The sequence below is a fragment of the Ornithorhynchus anatinus genome, chromosome 9 (assembly GCF_004115215.2).
Source record: "Ornithorhynchus anatinus isolate Pmale09 chromosome 9, mOrnAna1.pri.v4, whole genome shotgun sequence".
Classification (NCBI taxonomy): Eukaryota; Metazoa; Chordata; class Mammalia; order Monotremata; family Ornithorhynchidae; genus Ornithorhynchus; species Ornithorhynchus anatinus.
The window spans coordinates 54,897,001-54,912,665 of record NC_041736.1 but is presented as its reverse complement, the minus strand read 5'-3'; the positions used below and the strand labels follow the sequence as shown (position 1 = coordinate 54,912,665).

Below are 15,665 nucleotides of genomic sequence, written 5' to 3'. Positions count from 1 at the left end.
CACATATATTCCTAAATGCTGGGGTGCTACACATTACATGGGTAGGATTTACTGAAAGAGACGAGGTTTCCAGAGGGCTGTGAAGATGGGAAGCCCTGTGGTTTGGGCAAAGAGGGAGTTCCAGGGTGGAGGAACCACATGAACAAGAGATCGGAAGCAGGAGAACTGAGAGTGAGGTATGGCTAGGAGGTAAACTGGGAGGAGAGAAGAGATGGAGCTAGGAACAGTGACAGAGAGTGCCAGTATGCAAGGTGGGGAAAGATCATGGAGAGCCTTGAAGCCAGTGGAATGCAGTGTCTGCTTGGTGTGGGAGAGATGGATCATCCTCGGAGGGTTTTGGATAGCGAGGAGATGTGATATGATTAACAATTCCTGAATCCACACAATAATACAGTATAGATTGGAGAAGCTGGAGGGAGGGAGGCCAGAGAGGAGACTGGTGCAGTAAATAACATCAGCCCCTGGACTTGGGCGGCAGAATGTTGCGTAAAAGTTCTCTCAGACAAGTAGCACTCGGCCCCCAAATGGTTCCCGCATGTTGCTTGAGTTTGGGGTGGTTTTTTTTCCAAAGGAAACTCCCTTTCTTCTCAGTGCCCCTCCATTTCAGTCAGCACATTTCCACAGCAGCTCCCAGCAATCCAGAACAAGGCTGCACAAACTGGCGCACTCAAAATACCACACGTGGAGCTTGGCCACTGAATTTGTTCTTTGAATCGGGAATTAGCCAAGCAGTATCCCACGACACACGTTCCGGTAGCAGCTTGCTAAGATTAGGAGATTCCAAACGCACAATAAGAGGTATTTTCTCCCCGCTGAAGGTATGACTGTGTCACATTATGATGTGAAGATCTGTACGTGCCGTAGTTATGATCCGGAATAATCCGAGAAATGCCATACAATATGTCAAAAGCGGGAAGCAACATGTTGGAAAAAAAGTACTCCTTCAAAATAGAGCCCTGCTTTTATTGGCGAAATGATCGGCTAAAAGCTGTTATTTGAAATATCTGTAGATAGTTTGGATCCCTGAATAATTGCTATCTGCACATCTCAAATTCTTTACAGTTTTCCGTTAGACATATCCGTACAAGTCTATAAATAGTGGCGCAGAGGAGCTCACTGTATAATACAGTCACTCTGCTTTTACAACTCATCGTGAACTTCTATGTAATTTATTTTTTATTGAAGAATTCCAATTAATGGCTTCCTGGTGATTTTAAAGCCTCAAATTATCAGTCTCTGAAAACAAAGCAGAGAACATAATTATCATAAACCGAGAATTTTTCATTTTGAAGCTTATCTGTTTGTGCTAAGTATCTTGTCTGTAAGTAATTAGTGCCTTTATTTTTTTTTCAGTAAAAATAATGACCATCGTATGCTACACATCCAAATTTTGTTAACTGCTCGATGTACTGTATATATTATATTTGAATATGCTCCTCCTTGTACCAGCTTTAAAGTATTTCATCAAATGATAATGGTAACAACAAAATACATCTGTTTGTCAGAATAAATTATGTGGCATGTATTAAAAAAAAACCTATTATATCTTTTTGCTTTAATTCTAAGGATAAAAGCCTCACACAAAAAATATGTACTTGCTATTTATTACCATAGCTTCACCAAAAGAAAAGACCAGTCGATCTGCCATTTATAATTTCTAAATGCTAATCAAATCGATCAACCAATCATTTAGACTGAGACACTCTTTCATGTGATCATTTCAGAATGCGTTATGACAGATAAAACCCAATTCAGTGAAATTAAAACAAGTTGGAATTAGCCACCTAGGTGTGATAAGAGCTCAGCCTTAACCTAAAGTATAAAAGAACAGGATTGCATTGAGGAGGTGGGAAATGCAGGGCCTCTAGACATTTAGAGAGCATTTTCTTCCTCAAGTTACACACATAAATCCCACTGATGTCAATGAGAATTGTAATCTGGGATCGGAAGAGGTACGTGGCCTCCCTAAAGTTAAAGGGGGTGGACGTTTCTCAGGGCAGGGTGGGAGAGGGCCACATATGGAGTTCTGGGAGCAGGCAAATTGTCGAGCATTGTGCTAAGCACTTAGGAGAGTACGGTTCAGCTCGTGGGAATGGTCCCGGCCTCAAGAAGCTTATAGTCTAGAGGAGGACCTTATAGTAAGGAGACCAGGCCGGATTCAGAATGACTCATTTTTAAGAACAATCCCACCTAAGAACATTAAATGAGCCCCGTTGGAGTGGGGCTGTGCAGGGTAAAAATAATAATAACAGAGTGTTTGTTGAGCGCTTACAGTGTGACAAGCATTGTGCCAAGCACTGAGTTACATGTAATCCATTAGGATCAGACATAGGTGGTGTCGGGGTTCACGCCCCAGGGCTAAGTGGGCAGTGGTCTCACGGGTTCCCTCAGCTGGGCTCTTATACTTGCTCATTGCAGGTCTCTGACTAGACCAGACAGGATGGAAAAGAGACAAAATGTTGGTTTTCTTTTTTTAAAGGTATTTGTTAAGCGCTCACTACGTGCCAGGCACTGCACCAAGCGTTAGGATAGATATAAGCTAATCAGGTTGGATACAGTCCAAGTCCTACAGGAAACTCAAGTCTTATCCCCATTTTACAGAAGAGGCAACTGGGGCACAGAAGTAAAGTGACACCCAAAACCACATAGCAGACGAGTGGCGGAGCCAGGATTGGAACCCAGATTCTTCTGGTTCCCAGACCCAAACTCTACCCTCTAGGCCACGCTACTTCTCGATTAGCTCTTTGAACCTTGACTTCTCCTCATGTCACCCCTCCCTTTTTCTCTCCCCCGGCTCAAACTGAAAAGTTGGCCCCTCTAACCTAATACGGCGACTGCTCGGTGGTCGCCCATCCACCTCTGCATCAAACAGAAACACCTCACCATTGGCTTTAAACGGTCAACCACCTTGCCCCTTCTACCTCAGCTGTACCTCAGCTGCTACTCTCCTGCTACATCCCAGCCTGCTCACTTCGCTCCTGTAATGTTAACCTTCTCAGTGTACCTTGATCTCGTCTATCTCGCAGCCGAACTCTCACCCACATCCTGACTCCTGCCCGGAACGCTCTCCCTCCTCAAATCCGACAGACAAGTACTCTTCCCCGCCTTCAAAGGCTTACTGAAGGCACAACTCCTCCAAGAGGCCTTCCCTGACTATGCCTTCTTTTCCTTTCCTTCAACGCCCTTCTTTGTCGCCCTTTATTCATCCTTTCACCCAGTCCCACAGAAGATATGGCCATATCTGTCATTTATTTATATTAATGTCTGCCTCCTCCTCTAGGCTGTAAGGCTCACCGTGGGCAGGAAATGTGTCTTTTTATTGATATACTGTACTCTCCCAAGTGCTTACTATAGTTCTCTGCACACGGTAAGTGCTCAATTAATGCAATTGACTGACTTACTGACTGGATGGCTGCATAGACCCCTCTAGAAGCTGGAAAAGAAAGTTCCAGGGAGAAGACCAGCAGGCATCCTGAAAACAGCTGGCTAACGTGGACAGTGAAGACTGCAGTGGCTACCTGGGTGGTCTACAGTGCTACAGCTTGGTGTTGCTGTCACTCAGGTCTTTGCACATTAAGCTCCTGGGAACACTTAGCGCTCCACTTTGCTCCATCCTGCCTTCTCACTCGTTGCACCCCGTGCCCCAGCTGGAAAATGAAGTGTAGGAACCAGGAGGTGGGGTTGGCACTGTGCCAAGGCCTAGAATGAATACCTCCAAACTGGTTCTCTTGCTGCCAAAGTCTCCGTGCCCAGACCAAGACTTCTCTGCGATGAGAAACCCCAACGTTCAGTCAGGTGGTTAGTCAATCGTATTTAACGAGCACTTACTGTTTTCAGAGCACTGCACTGAGAACTTGGGAGAGTACAATACAACAATAAACAGACACATTCCCCGCCCACAACGAGTTTACAGTCTAGAAGACATCACAATCATCACTGCTCATTGTGGGCAAGGAACATGTCTACCGATTCTGTCATCATACTCTCCCAAGAGCTTAGTACAGTTTTCTGCTCTGCACATGCGTACTGTCTTCAGAATACCAACAGGGCTTCCGTGACCCTCGAAGAGTTTCAGGGGACATCTGGTCACCCGCCCAACAAATTGCTAATACCCAGTCATTTCCGTTTTCAGCTTGTCCATGTCCGTACAGAGTTTTCGGAACAGCGACGCGCACCGAACATCTTCAAAGGGAAGATTCTTCAGAACTCCCTTTGGTCCTGGTTATTCTGCATCGATTCTGCACAAGGGGATCTGGCTATCTCACTGGTTTGTCTTGAAGTTAGTCCCTTGAGGTGGGAAGTGAAATCTCCATGCAGTCAGCGAACATGTTTACCAACTCTATTATACTGTACTCTCCCAAACGCTTAGTACAGTGCTCTGCACTCAATAAGCACCACTGATTGACTGATTGATTACTATATACAGAGCACTGAACTAAACTATACCAGGGTTTGTACACTCTCTCTCCCCACAAGGAGCCGTGTGGCCTAGTAGATAGAACCGGGCCTGGGAGTCAGAAGGACCTGGGTTCTAACATGGCTCTGCCACTTGTCTGCTATGTGACCTTGGCCAAGTTACTTCACTTCTCTGTGCCTCAGTTTTCTCATCTGTAAAATAGGACAGGGACTTTGTCCAACCCGATTTGCTTGTATCCACCCCTGCACTTAGTACAGTGCCTGGCTCATAGTAAGTCCTTAAAAAATACTGCAATTATCATTATTATTATTCTTCTTAAGGTGTTTACAGTATAGAGGTTCTAAGCACCTAGAAGAATTTGTTGTGATTCAGGGAGGCTGCTGGGGGACAGAAGGGCAAAGAGTGGACAGAGTTTCAAAGGAAGCCAGTGGAACCAGGAAAAGCCACTTGAAAATTCATTCAATCATATTTATTGAGCGCTAACTGTGTGCAGGGCACTGTACTCAGTTGGGCCAATGGGGACAGGGCCAGGGTGTAGCAGAAGCCAGAAACCTTCCTCCGTTTCTGCATCTATTCCATCTGACCCTGGGCCCACTGCCATAATCTTTTTAAGGTTAGTGGTGGGAAAGCTGCCTTTTGAATGTTTGCAGTGGTCCATTAACATCCTGGGCTGAGGAACCTTAAACCCCAGGTAGTATTTCAGAGGAAATGGACAGCACAAAACAGAGACTGAAAATTAACCACAGCAGACCCTGAGCCGAAATAAGTTCCACTAGCCTTTCTGAAATCACTTAAAAGACTCTTTTCTTTTTTTTTCTCTTGGCCCCGTGCCCAAACACTTTAATAGGTGCAGCGGTGGGGGGAAAAAAAGGAGCAAAAGAAGGGGGAAAAACTATTTAACTAAGCAATTTAAAAATTCTTTACAAAATAGTGAGAAAAAATATCACTTTAAGAAAATCGCAGCTGCAGCGGGTCTGGAAGGGTAACCTAGTATAATACTCAGTGGATGGCTACAGCCTCTAATGGAAAGTTGTGTAAGTGGCTAAGGCCAAAGTAGGCATTAATTACAATGAAAAATCAGTTTAGTGTGGGCCACAACTAAATTGGAAACCGGTCCTCTAGGTAAAACAAAGAAAGTGAACAGAAGCCTTAGATTTGATTACATGGCAATACAAGAAAAATGTGCTGTATGTTGTCTATTATTAAAGCTGCTTGCGGGCCTTGTGTGTGCGCCTAAGGGATTTTAATAAAAAATTAGTACTAGCCCTGCTGCCCCTGCTCACTGTGGCTTTGTGGAGTATTCATGGGTGCAGGGCCGGAGCTGCTGTGGAAATTAAGTCATTTCAGACAAGGGGCCTTGAAAGCATTATGCGATAGCAAAGTTCAAATGCTACACTTCACTTTAAAAGGATACAGTTCCCCCCCCCCCGCTGGAAGCCAAAACGGAGTTTAGAAAGAGCAATAAAATTTCTTCAGGAGGAATGGGGGGAAATAAATCAGCTGTTATTTTTGTCTTTGATTATCCTGGGCCAATATATATCCAGGTACATAAACTCTCTATGAGTGTGTAAAATATCACCACAGAGTACGTTAATGGCACAGAAAGCAACTGTTAACCTAGGTTTTTTTTTTCATTACAAATGTTAACTCTATAACTCTCTTTATATTGATGTAGTGATATTAATAATATTGTCTTTATTGCTAATATCACCACTGAGCCCCTGGCCTGACCGCATATATCCCAGCCATGAAACATTAACAAAAGTTCACCCTGATTAAGAAATCAAACCCATCAATCTCCACATGCTCAAGGATGGTCCTATCTGTTACAAATTGCTTTCTGAAAGGAGGTCTCTCTGAGGAGTAGATTCCTCCGCTTTTTACTACCAGAGCTGAGGTCTGGTTTTTGGGCTCCCAGAAACAGCTCTTTTCCGGTCCAGATACCTCATCCAGTCAAGTGTGCCCTAGTGGAAAGAATACAGGCCTGGCGTCAGAAGTCCTGGGTTCTATTCCTGGTTCCATTACTTGCCTGGTCTGTGCTTTAAGTAAATCACTTAGCTTCTCACTACCTCAGTTTCCTCATCTGCAAAATGGAGATCAAATACCTTTTTTTAAACGATATTTGCTAAGCACTTATTATGTGCCGAGCACTATTCTGAGCACTAGGGTAGATACAAGTTAATCAGCTCCAAAACAGTCTCTGACCCACTTGGCGTTCACCGTCTAAGTAGGAGGGAGAACAGATATGGAATCTCCATTTTTTACAGTTGAGGAAACTGAAGCACAGAGTAGTTAAGTGACTTGCCCAAGGTCACACAGCAGGGAAGCAAGAGACCCAGAATTAGAATCCACACCCTCTGAATCCCTGGCCCACGGTCTTTCCACTAGGCCACCCTGCTTCTCAGGCCTTACTGCTTCTCAGGTCTTACTGCTTCTCACTTGTTCTCCCTCTCCCTTAGACACTGAGTCCCTTGTGGGACAGGCATTATGCCTGATCTGCTTACACTATACGTTTCCCCCGTGCATAATACAGTGCTTGGCCATAGAAAGCGCTTAATAAATACCACCATCATTTGACATCATCTCTTTCACCATCACCATCAACACCAGGGATTAAAGGTTCTTCCAAATGATGCTTTCAGATCTGGGCCCTTTTTTTAGGTTAAGATCAATAATGTCCTTGGTTCTTTCATTTCTAACCTTAAACGATATGGGTGCTGGAGATGAAATCTCAAGAAACAAAACCGCCAACAGCAATAACATTCATTATTTTGGTATGTATTAAACAATTCTTCTGGGCCAAACTGTTGAACTAAGCTTTGAGGTACCTAAAAGATCATCAGGCCAGAATTAACCCTTGGCCTACAAGCGCTCACGATGCAAGTGTGAAGGGCAGCAGTTACCTCTTCATCATTTTAGAGATGAGGAAATCATAATCATAATCACTGAGGCTTCTGTTAAGGGCTTACTATGTGCCAAGCACTGCACTAAGTGCTGGACAGGTACAGGATTAGGCCAGACACAGAAAACGAAGGCCCAGAGAAGTTAAGTGACACGTCCAAGGTTACACAGCAGGTCATCGGCCAAGCTGAGACCAGAGTTTGAGACTCCTGACACCCAGGTCCAAGAACTAACCTTCAGACCTCACTGCCTCCTCACACAGCAATGGGAAAGCTTGTGTGAGAAGGGTAGATTGCCTCCCCCACAGAGAGCCTAGATGGGCCTGTCGTTACTTCAGAGCTGCCCAAAGGAAGATAACAGGTGGCCTTGGTACTCAAGAGCTTGGCTGTGGGAGGCCTATCATATTTCCCATCTGATTCTAAAAAGTTGTGTCAGTGAGTAATGCTTTATGCTGGGAAAGGGATGCCAGTTTTAAAGCAGAGTGTGCTGTATCTTCTTGTTCTGATAATGCATCACATCATTTTTTTTTAAGTAGAGTGTTCTGTGTTTTGGAAGTTGCATAATGATGTGTGATAGGACATTTGTGCTGTGTCTCCTTTTCAATGAATACTCAGCTGGCGAGTTGAGAAATCTACATAAATCCAGTCATTCCTGCAAAAATAACTAAAGAAACGAAACTCCCATACAGAGATGATTTAGATAATGACATACTGCCTTCTGTTTTAAACAGATATTTTAAAAACCATTTTTTAAAGCTCTTGCAATCAAAAGCGAAAATTTCCCAGAATGCTTCAGGCCCAGAGGGCACTGAAAAATTAAGCCTTCCAAAATTAAGATTCATTTTCTCCACAGCCACCACCCTCTTCCTTCGAGGAGAATGTGGCAAGGCCCGATGGCATCTTGGGGTAGCCGCAGTGTGGTTCAGCTGGGAGTTAAGATCAAACAGCTGGCAGGCTAAGGGCAGGTAACGGAAATAACAAAGCCCCCCAGATTCTCCCTGGTCCATTTTACTCCTCCTTACACCCTCTCTAGCCTGCCCATATGCATTGCAAACTGAGAATTGGATTGTAGCATCTACACCCAGATTGTCAAAGCTCTAGTCTGGAACTGTCATTGAATGCAAAACCATGTAAATTGCTCCTGAAATATTGAAACTCAGGGCTCTCTTGATTGGCCACTGAAGACAAACGCTTATATTACTTTCCTTCTCTCCAACAAGTGGCACAAAAGGGGAGTTTCCAAAACAGCTATTTCTAAGTGTTCCCTGACTCTATTATAATAATAATAATAATGTTGGTATTTGTTAAGCGCTTACTACATGCAGAGCACTGTTCTAAGCGCTGGGGGAGATACAGGGTAATCAGGTTGTCCACGTGATGCTCACAGTCTTCATCCCCATTTTCCAGAAGAGGTAACTCAGGCACAGAGAAGTTAAGTGACTTGCCCACAGAGCCGGGATTCGAACCCATGACCTCTGACTCCCAAGCCCATATTCTTTCCACTGAGCCATTATGTAATGGGACAACCAGTGCTTGAAAATGACCGAGAATTTCAGGATCGGGTCCATCTTTGTCTGACCCTGGCACTCAGTTGGGAATCAACTGGAGTCTGAAATGTACATTTAAGTCTGGAAGTGTGAATGGAAATCAGGAACTTTCTGTCTGCTCATAGCAGTAGCAGAGGATGCACAAGTGAAAATGGATAAACCAAAGGATGATTATCCCAACATTCCTCGTGGAACAGGGTCCCGTACAGGAATATAGAGCCATGAAATCATTTTATGCTAGGGCTCACCCCTTCCCCATATTACCAACTATGAGCAGCAGCGTGGCCTAGTCGAAAGAGCATGGACCTGCGAGTCAGAGGACCTGGGTTCTAATCCCAGTTTCGCCACATGGATGCTGTGTGTCCTTGGGAAAGTCACTTAACATCTCTCACCTCAGCTTTCTCATTTGCAAAATGGGGATTAAATCCAACTTCTTCCTACCTATACCGTAAGCCCCATGAGAGACAGAGACTGTGTCAAGTTCAGTAACCTTGTATCTACAGTGCTTGGCACATAGTGAACGTTTATCAAATACCATAAAAGAAAAAAGGAAAAAAACCTCCTTTCTCCCCCTTTCTCCTCCTAACACCTTCTTCCACCAGGGCCCTAGTCCCTGCCCAAACACACTGCCTCTTGTACCTACTAGAAAAACCCAGAAACTCTACATTGTCAACTGTGGTTTCAAGGGAAATATTTTCAGCCACAGTACTGTCAGAGGTTCAATTTCTGGGATTTCAAATGAAAGAGATTTCCTTCAAATGCAGTTGAAATATTTAGGAAATTTCCAGGGCAAAATGAAATCACACGCCAAGGTAAATCAGACAGGTCTGTCATGAAACTTGCCTCCACCTGGACCCTTCTTTAACCCTCCCGTGAGTGTCTCTCTATCAGTTATGCATCAATCCACAAGTCAAAATATAGCTGGCGTCGGCATATGCTGAGTAGTAGAATGTAATAGACAGTAGGAGCATTTGCTGAGCATCCGCATGGCTCTCTTACATTTAACTAAGTGATTGATAAGTACAACACAAGCAGGTTGGTCACTCTCTTGCCACAGGCAGCTTATACTCTACTGGGGGAGACAGACATAAAAGTATTTACAGAGTAATCAAAATCGATCAGTTGTATTTACTGAACTCTTACTGGGTGCTGAGTACAGTACTAAGCACTTCGGAGAGTACAGTGTAACAGAGTTGGTAGACACGTTCCCTGCCCACAAAGAACTTCCAGTCTAGAGAGCAAGACAGACATTAATACAAATAAATAACATGGATACGTACATCAGTGCCATGGTGTTGAGGGAGGGATGAATAAAGGGTGCAAATCAAAATAAATAACTGAATATAACACTGAATAATCATATATACATAAGTGCTGAGGATGATGCCACAGTCCCACATAGGAGTCCTGTATTCTTTGATGAAATAGGAGGAATTGATGAAAAGCCCCCAAATCATAATATGTATTCAACCCTTAATATTTGCCCAAGCTCCAAACTAACCTCTGGGGAAGACACAAGATAATCAGATTAGACACGGTCCCCGTACAACAGTCTTAAATACTCATTTTATAGATGAGGAAACGGAGGTTAGGTGACTCAAGAAGGTCAGAGGAAGAGCTGGGACCAGAATTCTGGTCTCCTGACTCCAAGTCCTGTGCTCTTTCCACTAGAACATGCTGGGAAAGAAATTGAAGGAGACTTCCTCAGTTTCACTTGAAGTACTCCTTTTGACTGTGACCTGCTTGAGGGCAGGGAACATGTCTACCAACTCTACAGTATCGTACTCTCCCAGGCACTTAGAACATTGCAGAGTACTCAGTTAAGTACTCAATAAATACCAGCAATTGATCCATCAATTGAGACTTCTTAGCTCCCCAAAGAAGAACCTCTAGGTCCTTATAGTTTCCAAAGAGCATGGTATTAACATCATCCACAAACACACACACACACACACTTACATGCACGCGCACACATATACACACACTTACACACATACAAACACACCTACATGCCCCACTTATTTACAAACACTCATTCAAAGTCACATTTTATGACATACTCCAGGTCAAGGTTTCAAACATTTTGAGACATCAGTCTCTGGTGTTTCTGAAGATGGTGAGCAAATACAGAAAATTATAGGGAATTACATATGGAATTCCTTGCCTATTTGAGAACTGGGTTTCAACTTTTTTTAATACTCTTTATCAGCCCACTGGCCCTGTAATAAATGTTAGCTAATGAGAGAATTTTAGTTCCCACTATTGGCCATCAACCACTCTGACAACTGACTCTAAATTCCTAAACTGATCTGGTTCCTCTCAAATTCTGAGGGAGTGACTGAGATCCACCATGGCTTTGGTGAGGGAATAAATAAATCAAAGATGCAGTACTGGTCAATCCAAAGAGTAACCTAATCAACTCAATCATAGGACCAAAGTCTCAGTATCTTCTTGCCAATCAAAGGGGCTCCTTGTTGGATCTGGATTTACTTCCAACCTTGAATGCAGTTCCCCAGATAATGAACACCTGAGCTTTGTCATGGAAAGACACAATCATGGGGATGAAAGCATAATGAATGCAGCCTTTGGGCTTTCCTTTTCCAACCAGAGTTTTGGAGCACTTCCACTTGAATCAAGAAAATGACACTTCAGAAGGGGAAGGATGCTTTTCCGATTAATGTGTCAGACAGAGAAGGGTCAAATGTGGCAGGTGAATGGTATTTCATCCCACTGGAAATCCAGTACCTCTTTCTTAAACCAGTAGTCCTAATTATTTTTAATTTTACAATTCAAAGAGACAGTGTTACTCCATGCAAGGAAAATTTTTCCCTGTGGTTTGGTATCTAGTAAATATCTTCATTCATGCACTATTTCAGAGCCAGTAATTAATAATGTAATAATAATAATTTGTTAAGCACTTATTATATGCCAAGCACTGTACTAAGCGCTGAGGTAGATTTAAGGTCATCAGGCCTCCCATGAGGCTCACAGTCTAAAGAGGTGGGAGAACAGAGAGTGAATCACCATTTTGCAAATGAGGAAACTGAGGCATAGAGAAATGAAGTGACTTGTCCAAGGTCACACAGCAGACAAGTGGCGGAGCCAGTATTAGAAGCCTGTTCCCTCGACTCCCAGGTCTGTGCTCTTTCCACTAGGCCACGCTGCTTCTCTGTGTAATTGCATTCATGCAAATGATTTGAAGTCAAAGCAAATGACTTCCAGAACATGATTCAGCCTGCAGCTGGAAGCACCATTCAGGCCCCTAGATCACCAGGTGAAATGGCCCCAAGTTTGGGCAAGTTCTAGCTCGGCCATACAAGGATATACCTCCAAGCACTTCCAAACTGAGAGCATTATTACCTTGAGATTCTAGGCTTGGGGGTGAGATTTGTCCTTCAACAGCACCACACCTGCAAACTCTGTGTCCATTGGTCCACACTACGGAAAAAGAAAAGAAAAACATTACCAGTAGCAGGAACAAGAAATTATCTTCTGGTTGGCTCTGATTCCTTTGGATGGATTTACGAGGGTCAGTGGTGGTAGCGGAAAGAGACGGAGGCCCTGGGTCCAAGTTCCAACTCTTCCTCTGGTCTGCTGTGAGACCTCAGGCAGGTCTCTAAACCTTCTGGACCTCAGTTTCTATAAAATGAGAGTAACAATGCCAGCCTTTCCCTACCTTACAGAAATGATATGAGGATAAGATGAGATAAGTAAAGGGAAAGTGATTTGGAAAAAAATAAAAAGAGGTTGAATAAATCAAATGTGTGGTTATCATTATCATTAATATCAAATGAGAGGGCATGAGAGGGTTTACTATGAGTAGGAGTAGAAATGATAATAATACGGGTATTAGGTGCCTCATCTGTGCCAACCACTGTACTAAGCCTGGGCTAGATAGGAGATAATCAGCACTGATTTAGCACTGATAAGTAAGTTCTTAGGTCAACTCTTATCTCTTGCTGAAAAGATAGGGTAACTGTGTTTCTAGTATTTTCCTCCATCCTTTAGGTGACAGTGGGGTCAAGTAAAAAGAGCACAGGTCTGGGACCTTGTTTATAGTCCCAGATCTACCACTGACCTTGAACAAGTCCACTAATTTCTGTTGGCCTCAGTTTCCTCTTCTGAAAAGTGGAAAGAATAATTTGTGCCTCTTCCTACCTCCTCAGACCAGTAAGGGTGAAATGAGATAACTGATACCCGAGAGGTTTGGCAAAAGGAATTTTTCTTAGTTGGAAAATGGCTGCAATCACCTTTCCTGGCCAGGAGTAGCAGATATGCCAGACCCAGTATTCTTCATCAGGTCCAGAAGAGGCTGGGACTGCAATTCGTTCCATGATGCAGTTGGGGCTGGGAAGTTGGGGGAGGGGAAAGAAAAAACCCACTTTTCTGACCAACATCAGGGGCAAAGAAGAATAGGATTCACAACCTGTGGACAAAAGAGTCTTTATCGGTTGTCAGCAATTAAACCAATGCTCGACACATAGTAAGCACTTACCAAATACTGTAAATAATAATGAAAAACAGATATTTATTAAGAACTTAGTGTGTGCCAGGCACTGTTCTAAGTGCTGGGGTAGATACAAGGTAACCAGGTTGGACACTGTCCTGGTTCCACATGGAGCTCACAATCTTAATCCCCATTTTACAAATGAGGTATCTGAGATTCAGAGAAGTAAAGGGACTTACCCCAGGTCACACAGCAGACACTGAGAGTCAGGAATAGAACCCAGGTCCTTCTGACTTCCAGGCCCATGATCTTTCCACTAGGTCACGCAATTGATTGTCATTCAGTTCCAGAGTGGACAGATCTCTTTTGAATGCCGGCAGGCCAATGTAGGCCTTGGAACCTGGAACCCCACAGTTCTCCCTTCCTCAAAAGCCGGATCCCAAGAGATTTCTCTGAGCCCCAGAGTAAGAGCAGATGACTCAAAAGTGGCAATTTTATCCATTTCTGTTTCCCCTTTATCCTGCTCCCTCTCTGGCCCGGCAACATCCTGTGATGAATAACAAACTGATTTATTCCAAATAAACATAGTTATCATTCTCCACCGTCTCCCTCCCAGGTGCCAAATCCCTCTCCGATCGTTGATTGGGATATAGACCTTTTTTTTTTTTTTAATAGAGCTCTGGACCGATAAGAGAGAATGTGAAGAGAGCCTGCTGCTGACCTGGCTCGACTGTTCACTCCTTGGTGGCCAGTGGGCTTCCGTTTGAGACTAACAGGGTGAGTCTGTGGGAGGGGAGGATGGGAGTGATGGAAATCAGGCATCTGAGTGTCGGAGATGGTTTGGGAACGGTTGAGAGTGGATACTGAGAGCTTTGGTTTCTGGAGCTTGCAAGAGGAAAATCATATTTCCTTCAAAGTTGTCTTTCTCCAGTTAATAGCTATAAGTCCTCATTGAATATAGCCACACTAACCCCATGTCTCAAAACAAGGGGAAAGTAAGGCAGACGAAAGAACATCAATACCTTTGCTCCTCCTCTAAACTGTAAGCTCACTGTGGGTGGGGAATGTGTCTATCGTAATATTGTACTCTCCCAAGAGCTCGGTACAGGGCTCTGCACACAGTAAGCTCTCAGTAAATATGATTACATGATTAATCCAAATTTATTAAGGAGGTGTTTTGGTCAAGTGGAAAGTATATTGAGCCTGGGAATTAGGAGACATGGATTTGATCTACAGCACTGCTTCTGCTTGTCATATGATCTAGGGCAAGTCACTGAACCTCTCCTGGCCTTACCTTCCTCATCCTTAAAATCGGAATAAGAAACTCTCCCTACCTCTTAGATTGTGAACCCTTGTGGGATAGGGACTGTCCCACAGTTAGCACAGTTCTTGGCCCATGAGTGTTAAATACATTATTTCTTAAGTTGGTGGGTTGTTCCTTTTGATGCTATCTGTGCCATTTCACCAGCAAGCCATTTATTTATGCTTTCGTCAGCACTCCTATATGTCTGTGGGTGTAACTATTGATTTTGCCCTCTCTAGTTGTAAATATTTTTATGTTTGTCTCTCCATTTAGAGTTTACCTTCCTTATGGGCAGGGAGCATGTCACTTCTGCATTCTGTGCTTCCCAAGTGCCTAGTACAGCGCACCACTCCTATTACCGCTCAATTATCAGTCGATCAATCATCCTATTTATTGAGCATCTGCTGTGCATAGAGTACTGTAAATATAACAGAGTTCCCTGCCCACGAGGAATTTACAGTCTTAGAAAGGAGCTTACAGTCCAAATATTATTATCACAACTACTAACACTCAGTAACAATCTGGCCTCCGTCAGTAGTGCCTGGCAAACAGGGATCTCCCAGGAAAATTCAGGTTCCGTCCCAGGAAACTCACTTTCTGCCGCTAGACTGTCAGCTCCTTGAGGACAGAAATCACGTCTATTAACTCTATTATACTCTTCCAAGCACTTAGGACAGTGCTCTGCAAGCAGTGGGTGCTCAAATATTATCTTGATTGAATGACTGAGAGTGATTCAAAGTCCAAAACCGATGTGTTGAAAAAAATTCTATACACTGCTGGATTGCTGCACCGATGGCTAGGGAGGATCAGTGCAGTGTAATTGTGATCTTTCAGGGAACCCGGGTTTAAATTGTAAGCCCCTTGAAGACAAGGATCATGTCTATCAATTCTAATATATCGCACTCTCCCAATCACTTAATACAATCCTCTGCACACAGTAAATGCTCAATAAATATTACTGCTTGTTGGACTGATTAAGATGCAATGAGCATCATCATTCTATCAGCCTATTGCATTATTCCCTTCCACACTTTCTTTATGGAGGTGGAAA

At 43.6% G+C, this 15,665-nt stretch overlaps 1 long non-coding RNA gene across 1 annotated transcript in view; it reads right to left on the bottom strand.

The window, feature by feature from the left end:
• LOC114814321 overlaps positions 1-12,304 on the bottom strand; it is a 44,735-nt gene extending 32,431 nt beyond the window's left edge. The window contains exon 1 of the long non-coding RNA XR_003762099.2: positions 12,225-12,304. This is a non-coding gene — a long non-coding RNA (uncharacterized LOC114814321). The remainder of the gene's footprint in view (positions 1-12,224) is intronic.
• Between the last annotated feature and the right edge of the window lie 3,361 nt (positions 12,305-15,665).